Source organism: Anabrus simplex, chromosome 1, assembly GCF_040414725.1.
Source record: "Anabrus simplex isolate iqAnaSimp1 chromosome 1, ASM4041472v1, whole genome shotgun sequence".
In the NCBI taxonomy this organism is placed as follows: Eukaryota; Metazoa; Arthropoda; class Insecta; order Orthoptera; family Tettigoniidae; genus Anabrus; species Anabrus simplex.
The window spans coordinates 85,252,233-85,262,517 of record NC_090265.1 but is presented as its reverse complement, the minus strand read 5'-3'; the positions used below and the strand labels follow the sequence as shown (position 1 = coordinate 85,262,517).

Below are 10,285 nucleotides of genomic sequence, written 5' to 3'. Positions count from 1 at the left end.
GCATCACGGACACAAATTTACTTATTTTACTTTAAGCACAGGAGAGCGTTATCCTCGATAAGAATTCGCTACGGCACGTGACTCTAATGTCATTATTGTTTAACTGGTGGATAAACTTCCAGTGATGCTGGGATAATGAACTGTGGGACGTGAAAGGAAACTACTATACAGATTCTGTCCTAGTATGACGTCCTAAGAATAGAACGTGTACGATATGGCAGAGGGAACGGAAGAGGCTCAACATTAGTTTATGTACGTTTTTTGGTAGGATCTCAGAAGAGGCGTTCTAAATGTCCACTTTTTGTCTTGACGAACAGCTTGACGGCTTCCGACCTTTTCTGTAATTTCTGATACTCTCGCCCGTCGATCGTCGTCAATAATGTCTTTCACCGCACGAATGTTTCCGTCTGCAATGCTGGTCCGAGGACGGCGGTCGTGTTGCTGATTTTCCACACCTTCCTTGAACTGTTTAAGCCGGACACACGCGTCCTTGACAATGTTTGATCATCGAACTGTGCCGCTAATCTCTGGCAAATTTCCGCCGCTGTAACTCCTTCAAGGGCAAAAAATTTTATGCGTTGCGCAGTGGAGGGGTGCACCTGTTGCTCCGACATCGTGACCGTTACTGACGAAACGGCGGGAAATATGTAACAGCACGCTCTCCCCACTCCTAACGGTCCTGCCTAAGCATAGAAGAAGCGCGGGGCCAGACCTACCTACTGTTGATGTTCAGAAACAAAAATTTCGTTTATATTTGAACGACCTTCGTACCTGTCTGATCACGAACCGTTAAATATTTAAGAACACTTCGTGTACTGGATCACAGATCTCAACTGCAACAGCGGCAATGTGTGATTCTAGGTCTACGAGAGCGTGTATGGGATTCTTACACACCAGAAATGAAAATCGAGTGGCTTCAGATCCAAGACCAATTTACCGAAAACGAACCTCTCCACGCTCACAAATGTCTGCATGAGCCATATTCACCTCCTAATATCAAGTACAGCTTCTTCAAGACATCCTAGCATTGAGCGAGTGGCTATGCTGTTTGGGTCCCGTAGCTGTCAGCTTGCATTACGAATACAGTGAGTTCGAATCCCATTGTCAGTATCCCTGAAGATGCTTTTCTATGGCTTACTGTATGATGATGTTGGATTTAGAATGTTAAGTAGTATTTCTTGTCGGATTTTCTTTCCCTGGAATTGCTTGCAATCTTGTTGTTGTAGTGGTGTTGTTGGGTAGTCAGGTTTTAACTTACTTAATAATCACTCCGTAATGTTAAGCACTGGAAATACTTAAGTTGAGTATGAATTTGTATTTGATAATGCTGAATTTAGAATGTTAAACTAGTAGTATTTCTTGCAATATTTTCTTTCCATGTATTTGCTTATTATACTTTTGTTATTATCGTTTTGTTGTTGTTGGTTAATTATGTTTTAACTTTACTTTATTATCACACTACTGTGAGTGACCATTGTAATAATAATAATAATAATAATAATAATAATAATAATAATAATAATAATAATAATAATAATAATAATAATAATAATAATAATAATAAAAACACTGTGTTCTGTCTTAGTTAAAACCACGGACAGTTCCTTCCCACTCCTAGCCCTTTATTATCCCATTGTCGCCATAAAACCTGCCACTGAAACACATACTTTAAAAAAGTCCTGGCAGCACTGTGACTTATGGGCATACCATGTCCGTATCCTGAAAATTATTTCCTAGACCCAATTTATCATTCCTCAAGAAATGGTACTTATTTCTGAAACATCCCGTATATCTCTAGCTAGAAGTATACGCAAATAATAGTTTTATAATGTGATAGTCAAGTAGATTACATATACTACAGCGTGCAAGTTTTGCAATTTCTCCCGGTTGGTTGGAGAGGGGTATTCCTTGTCTGTCACAAAAGGCTACTAATAAGGCAACCCGATAGGGATATGAACTGAGGAGCCTGAGTGGTTATCACATAAACGGTAACTGCTTCCTGGAGTTTTCAACTTACCTTTACGAGGCTCCTCATCCATTCTAGGTGATCTCCTTTGGCTAGCTCTCTCCTCTTCTGACCCTGATGCCATTAGGTTTGTAAAGTGTACATTTTCACACCCTTTTTGGTCTTTTAATTTCTTTTCCTGATAGCTTTATGCTTCGAAGGACAAGACCTATCCCTTTTTCACTACTGATTAGAGTTACGAGATGATGTTTGTCCAGCTATAATTTTTTTACAATAATACTCGCCACCAACACCATCGCACTCCGCTAGGAGTATGCTTAAGTTCAAGAGGTGGAGGCGGTGGATTATACATCGCTCGCGAAGTCATTCTTGAAATAGTATGGAGCAGCCCTGTGGGACTTGTATCAAACATGGACCATGAATGATTTTGAGATTATACCGGAAAGACTGTTAGGTTCATGAAATAGTGTGGTAAGAATTATGGAGAAACTTGGTTGGTTATATCGATGTAAATTCAGATAGCTGTGGTAAATTCTACTTACTTCACAGAGAATCCATATGTTACGGACGAGCTTACAGCCATTTTGGGGGCCCTACAACACGCCATAATTCTGTCTGAGCGGTTTATTGTCGTATTGTACGATTCCAGATCAACTAAACTACTAACTCAGGAAAATCATCCTTGATCCCCATGCAGTTCTAGAACGAACTGAGATACAGACGCAGAAAGTTTAATTTGTGTGGGTGAAAGCCCATGTTGGAATCCCAGGCAATTAGCTAGCAGACGAAGCAGCACGATCAGCTGGTACTGAAGGCCAACAGACATACACTGTGATTCCTGCATCGGATTACACTGTCTTGCTAGGGACCAATGACCTAGATGTTAGGCCCCTTTGAACAGTAATTATTTTTCATCATCACAAGCACCTCCTTGCTTCGTCGATGGCAATTGACGGCTTGGAAAAACGAGTGGCATGATGCTTCCAAACAACGTGGAAAATGCACTGCCACTATCCATCCAGATATTCCTAACGCACTTTGGAACAATAATCGTCCCTACTCCCGCGAAATTATCAGAGCAATCCCAAGAATGAAATTTCATCACCGCGTTTCCCTCGGTACCTCCCATAAATTCCAAAGTACTACGATCTCCATTCTGTTCATGTTCAGCTGATAGCGTTGCAGATTTCAGTCAGATATTCTTTGGATGCCCGCACCATTTTGCTCGTACTACTTGTATACCTATAAAATGTTTTGTCATTAGGATAGCAATTACCGCCTATTCTTACCTCGATTCTCCACAAAAGTGACCAGTCTAGCTACTTCGAATTATACGCATTTATCTCGAATAGTTTATTGCGGCTTTAACCCTTAACTACTGACGTGAGGTCCCTGCGACCGTTCAGCCCCAAATTTTCCTCCCTACGCTTGCATCAATGGTCTTTAAAGTCTCTTTCTCGTCTAGCTTCCTAACTTTCAGTCTTCTCTGTGTTCCTATTGTGATCAAAGCTGCCAGGGCTTTCTGAAAGTGACTCTTGTAACAGCTCGGTCACTGGGACCTCACATCCGCAGTTATGTAACTAAGTGCGATAATTTATAATCCTCATGTGTGAAATGTTCACTTCCGTAGTGTAATAGCACTATTACATGCCATAAGAGGTCCAGGTTCAATTCCAAGTACTGCCAAAGATTTAAAAATAACAGGAGTGCTGGCATATGGTCAAAATGGTACATGCAGCTCACCTCTATTAGGAGTGCGACAGAAAGGAGCTGCACCATTTCGGGACGAGGGCATGAGTTTACTTTTATTTTTAAATTACAGACATTCGCTTTGAATTGACATATGGATGATTATCCTGTACTATCAAAAATTACACTGATGGACCCATTTTTTCCAAACAAAAATCTTGTAAGAGGAGTTTGATTTATAAGATGCAAGGAAGTGTTAAACATGTTTTCCTATTGCGTGTGATAATTAGCCTAAGCACCTTTTAATATGATCAGTTGTGAGAACAATGCGTTTAGGATGTAGTTATATGTATGTGTGTTACAGACTGCTAAAACTCGGACATTTCTGAAGCCTCTCGTTTTGTACCATAGAAACTGCAACCTTGCAAGTAGCATTACTTTTGATGCTTTAATATTGCTATTATGTTTTATGAATTTTAATTCAGGAATTTGTGTTTTATTAGAATGCATAGTTAATACTCAAAATTAATACTTTTTGGCATTTGAATGCATATTTCTAGTAGTGATTCGTGGGACATCACGTCAGTAACTACGCACAAATTATTAACGTCTGTAGTTAAGGGTTAAAAACTTGAACTACATTTGCATCACTCTTACCCTACCACAACTATTTCCACTCTCAGATCAACTAAATGATACTGATGGACCCATTTACGGCTTATACAAAACCAAAACCGTGATTTTTCACTCCCACAAAATATACACAACCAAACTCAAAGGAAATCTACCTGCCTTAATTTTTTTTTTCTCTTGAGCATCACTTCGATACAAGGATTAATAAGGGAGATATAATTAGCGGGTCCGCCTCTGTGGTGTAATGGTTAGTATGATTAGCTGCCAACTCTAGAGGGCCAGGTTCGATTTCCGGCTCTGACACCAAATTTGAAAAGTGGTTCGAGGGCTGGAACCCTTTCTACTCAGTTGACCTCCTGAGGCCGAGTGGCCCCATTCCAGTCGTCGTAACAATTCTCAAATGTGGCAGAGCTGGGAATCAAACACAAGCCTCCGGGGGCGGCAGCTATCCACATTAACCACCACACTACAGAGCGGACGTGGGAGAAATATATGCTATAATTTTCATTTCTGATCCGCATTGACACCAATTACGTATGATTTGGTTTTAAGTGGTCCACATATTCAATACGAACATGCAAATTATATCTTAGTACCAGTTATATTCTCAATTTTATTTGGTACTAGTTTCTACCTTTTTGGTCATCATTAGCCTTCATAATCATTGGTTTACATAAAAACATTGAACACCTGAATATGTCTAAAACATGAACCCTAGTTGAAATAAGCACACATAAAACTATAAAAAAACACTCCAAATAAATCTGTGTAGTGATCTTGATAGTAACGATCAGATTGACAGTCATAATTTCAAACAATAACAGTCTTGCTTTAACATCGGTGCGTGTAGTACTTGTCCCTGATCGAAGCTTGTAACTTGCGGTAGTCACCAAAACTAAGTTGTATGACCATGAATGAGGGGAGAATCCTTAAAAATAGATCCTTAAAAACCAATAAAACTGTTGAAGTGGTTGTCAATGGATTGTGTATTTGAAACCAGAAATGATTTTTGCAAAAGTGATGGAAAGAACCCTGTTAACTGATGAATGAACGAGAGCAGAGAAAGGACCAGGGGAGAGAAAATATATAATGAAAAACTTACCCATCGCCGGTAGCTTCAAGGGAACTTTCACCACACAGCTGATCCTGTCATCTGGTTACTCGGTCGAGCTTCGAGTAGATGACAGAGCCGGGTCACTACATAGACTTATTTGGAGTTTAAAAAAGTGTTTTATGTGTATTCATTTTATCTAGGGTTCATGTTTTTAGATATATTAAGGTTTTTAATGCTTTATGTACCAATGATATGACGGCTGATGATGACCATAAAAGGTCGAAACTAGTACCAAAATGAGGATATAACCGATACTAAGGTATAGTTGTATTCATATGTGTTTGTACTCAATAGGTAGACCACTTAAAATGGAAGAAATATATCATCCAATAATGGTTCCTGGGAATAACTAGGCCTATGACTATATTGCGGAAGACAATGGTGATGAACCCTAGGAAGACTGGAATCATCCTTACTCTTTTATTGCAGGAATAGCTAAGTGACTAATTAGAGACAAACAGTAAGAAGATGAGTCTAGTACAAATGATCCACAGCAATACCAGACTCTCTGTGGATTCACCTTTCACTAATTGTGAACGTCTGGAAGGCTTTATGAAAGGATCACCATGTCTAATAATATTCTTCCTCTGTTCGTTAAATCACTTAGTCTTTTCATTATGATTACACCCTGCCAGCAAAGTTACTATCTCCGTCTGGCATTAGTTCCGGTGTACCGATCTTGTCAGACTTATCTTCACCCGTGATCACAAGAGTACCACGGGCTATTACTACCTACTCTCAATGGAAGGTAACAAAGCAACTAGTAATCGATTGATGGCTGACATTTCAGTCCTGTTACTCGCCTGTCTGAACAATTCCGCTGCCATGAAACTCGGTCGGAATCGTTTTGGAGAAAGGTTACGTGATTACAGACCCACGCATTATCCCTAAGGTGATACCAAAAACACTATTCACAAGAGAATCTAAACGAGCAATTACCTTCTCTGTAAGATGAACGATTTGAATCTGGTCTTTTTTTCTTTTCAGCAACAGATTTTATAGTCGTACAGACTGGCGGTTCTTGTAAGATGTTGTAAAGTGGTCAGAGAATACAGTAAGCGCCTCTGGCCTTACAGTGGTATACTGCTCCAGAGCCATATACGTTAACGTGGGTGGAGAGATTTCAATCACTCGGATGTTAGCTGGATATGTAAATTCAGAAAAGTCGTGAAAGCACAGTCAATCTAGGTTACGACATTGCGGTCGAAGTGCAATAACAGAGACACGCTGAAGGAGAATCAGCCAGACGGACACTGCGTTATCTGGCTCTATTAAAATGGTGATACTGCGTTTCTCAGACTTGGCTTCCTGAACCCCAAAGGGGTCGTGGTGTCGTATAAAAGGTTTTCCAAAATAAAAATGACACGTACGAAAGAAATAGAAAATATTTTCTAAAGAAAACGAAGAAAACGAACACATATATCAGAAACACATTTTATATGCATAACAGTTAAAACATTTTATAAGAATATATAAAATATATAAATGTATAAAAATATAATTATTTACCGATTCAAAAGTTGTAGATAGTTACTTAGTTTTGTCACAAAATTTCCTATTTCGCGTTGGTACTCAAAGAAAAAAACCATTTCACGAACTTCATATTTACCAAACACACATCGCGAACTGAATCCACAATGATTCTCCTTCTCCCGTACCACTCTTCTTATAAAAGGCACTGTTAAGTAGGGGGAGGTCACGTTTGAATATGTCAAAAACTATGGGGACGCAGTATAGGCCTACGTACTGTTTAACGGAAAGCGTACAATTTTATCACTATCAAGGCATCTAAACCTTTCGGACTGGTTGCTGAAATAATAATAATAATAATAATAATAATAATAATAATAATAATAATAATGATAATAATAACGGCCATACCATGTTGAATAAACCGGTTCTCGTCCGATCACCGCAGTTAAGCAACATTGGCCGTGGTCAGTACTTGGATGGATAACCGCTTGGGAACACCACGTGCTGTTGGCTCAATTCCCTTTATGGTTCATGTTTGTGGGTTACTGTAGTCACGTCCTAGTTCGTGAACCATGGGCAACGGCTGAGTTGCCTAGTAAGTGGTCCTGAGAGTCGGGATAACAGTTGCTATGGAATGGGAGTGGGCATCTCGGACATATTCTGAGTCGTGGCCCTCCTTGTGCTCAGGCGGCTAGGACCATACAATTCACCAGTGGTCCATAACCCGTTAGAGGATAGATCCTCACTTGGACTATGTGCAAATAGGGTAGCATCTTGCTTCATGAATTTACCGAACTCAGAACATTTTAAGCAAGCCTCGGACCTATGGGAGTAATGGAGTCCCACTCCCATTTGACAGGCGAGGGACTCCTTGGAAACGACTTGGCGAACGAAATGGAATTCGATGGGGAGCTATCAATATTAATGGGGCTTATGGAAGAAAGAAGGTAGAACTGGCTGAGTCAGCAAAGAGGTTGCATCTGGATGTGCTAGGAGTAAGTGATATTCGGGTAAGGGGAGATAATGAGGAAGAGATAGGAGTTTATAAAGTGTACTTGACGGGTGTTAGAAAGGGAAGGGCAGAGTCTGGGGTAGGGCTCTTTATCAGGAATACCATTGCACGCAACATAGTTTCTGTTAGGCACGTAAATGAGCGAATGATGTGGGTAGACTTGTCAGTTGGAGAAATTAGGACAAGAATTGTGCCCGTGTATTCACCATGTGAGGGTGCAGATGAGGATGAAGTTGACAAGTTTTATGAAGCATTGAGTGACATCGTGGTCAGGGTCAACAGCAAGGATAGAATAGTGCTAATGGGCGATTTCAATGCGGGAGTTGGGAATAGAACTGAAGGATACGAAAGGGTGATTGGTAAATGTGGGGAAGATATGGAAGCTAATGGGAACGGGAAGCGTTTGCTGGACTTCTGTGCTAGTATGGGTTTAGCTGTTACGAATACATTCTTCAAGCATAAGGCTATTCACCGATACACACGGGAGGCTAGAAGTACCAGATCCATAATAGACTATATCTTAACAGACTTTGTATTCAGGAAATCTGTTAGGAATGTACTAGTTTTCCGGGGATTTTTCGATCATACAGATCACTATCTGATCTGTAGTGAACTATCTCTAGGCCTAGGGTAGATAAAGTGAAATCTGTCTGCAAACGAATAAGGGTAGAAAATCTGCAGGACGAGGAAATTAGACAGAAGTACATGGATATGAACGTTTCGAACAGTAGACAGTAAGCAGGTTCAGGGTATAGAAAGTGAATGGTTGGCATACAGGGATGCTGTAGTAGAAACAGCAGGGGAATGCCTAGGAACAACTGTGTGTAAAGGTGGGGAAAGGCGAACATCTTGGTGGAATGATGAAGTGAGAGCAGCCCGTAAACGTAAAAAGAAGGCTTATCAGAAATGGCTCCAAACAAGCCCCGAGGCAGACAGGGATTTGTACGTAGATGAAAGAAACAGAGCGAAACAAATAGTTGTTGAATCCAAAAATAAGTCATGGGAAGATTTTGGTAATAACCGGGAAAGGCTAGGTCAAGCAGCAGGGAAATCTTTCTGGACAGTAATAAAGAATCTTAGGAAGGGAGGGAAAAAGGAAATGAACAGTGTTTTGAGTAATTCAGGTGAACTCATAATAGATCCCAGGGAATCACTGGAGAGGTGGAGGGAATATTTTGAACATCTTCTCAACGTAAAAGGAAATCATCCTGGTGGTGTTGCAAACAGCCAAGCTCATGGGGAGGAGGAAAATGATGTGGGTGAAATTGCGCTTGAGGAAGTGGAGAGGATGGTAAAAATACTCCATTGTCATAAGGCAGCAGGAATAGATGAAATTAGACCTGAAATGGTGAAGTATAGTGGGCAGGCAGGGATGAAATGGCTTCATAGAGTAGTAAAATTAGCGTGGAGTGTTGGTAAGGTACCTTCAGATTGGACAAAAGCAGTAATTGCACCTATCTATAAGCAAGGGAACAGGAAGGATTGCAACAACTATCGAGGTATCTCATTGACTAGTATACCAGGCAAAGTATTCACTGGCATCTTGGAAGGGAGGGTGCGATCAGTCGTTGAGAGGAAGTTGGATGAAAACCAGTGTGGTTTCAGACCACAGAGAGGCTGTCAGGATCAGATTTTCAGTATGCGCCAGGTAATTGAAAAATGCTACGAGAAGAATAGGCAGTTGTGTTTATGTTTCGTAGATCTAGAGAAAGCATACGACAGGGTACCGAGGGAAAAGATGTTTACTATACTGGGGGACTATGGAATTAAGGTAGATTATTAAAATCAATCAAAGGCATTTATGTTGACAATTCGGCTTCAGTTAGAATTGATGGTAGAATGAGTTCTTGGTTCAGGGTATTTACAGGGGTTAGACAAGGCTGTAATCTTTCACCTTTCCTGTTCGTAGTTTACATAGATCATCTGCTGAAAGGTATAAAATGGCTGGGAGGGATTCACTTAGGTGGAAATATAGTAAGCAGTTTGGCCTATGCTGGCGACTTGGTCTTAATGGCAGACTGTGCCGAAAGCCTGCAGTCTAATATCTTAGAACTTGAAAATAGGTGCAATGAGTATGGTATGAAAATTAGCCTCTCGAAGACTAAATTGATGCCAGTAGGTAAGAAATTCAACAGAATTGAATGTCAGATTGGTGATACAAAGCTAGAACAGGTGGATAATTTCAAGTATTTAGGTTGTATGTTCTCCCAGGATGGTAATATAGTAAGTGAGATTGAATCAAGGTGTAGTAAAGCTAACGCAGTGAGCTCGCAGTTGCGATCAACAGTATTCTGTAAGAAGGAAGTCAGCTCCCAGACGAAACTATCTTTACATCGGTCTGTTTTCAGACCAACTTTGCTTTACGGGAGCGAAAGCTGGGTGGACTCAGGATATCTTA

At 40.4% G+C, this 10,285-nt stretch overlaps 1 pseudogene; it reads left to right on the top strand.

Moving 5' to 3' along the window:
* Positions 1–7,269: 7,269 nt before the first annotated feature.
* On the top strand, positions 7,270–7,388 carry LOC136858874 (5S ribosomal RNA; annotated as a pseudogene).
* Positions 7,389–10,285: the final 2,897 nt, after the last annotated feature.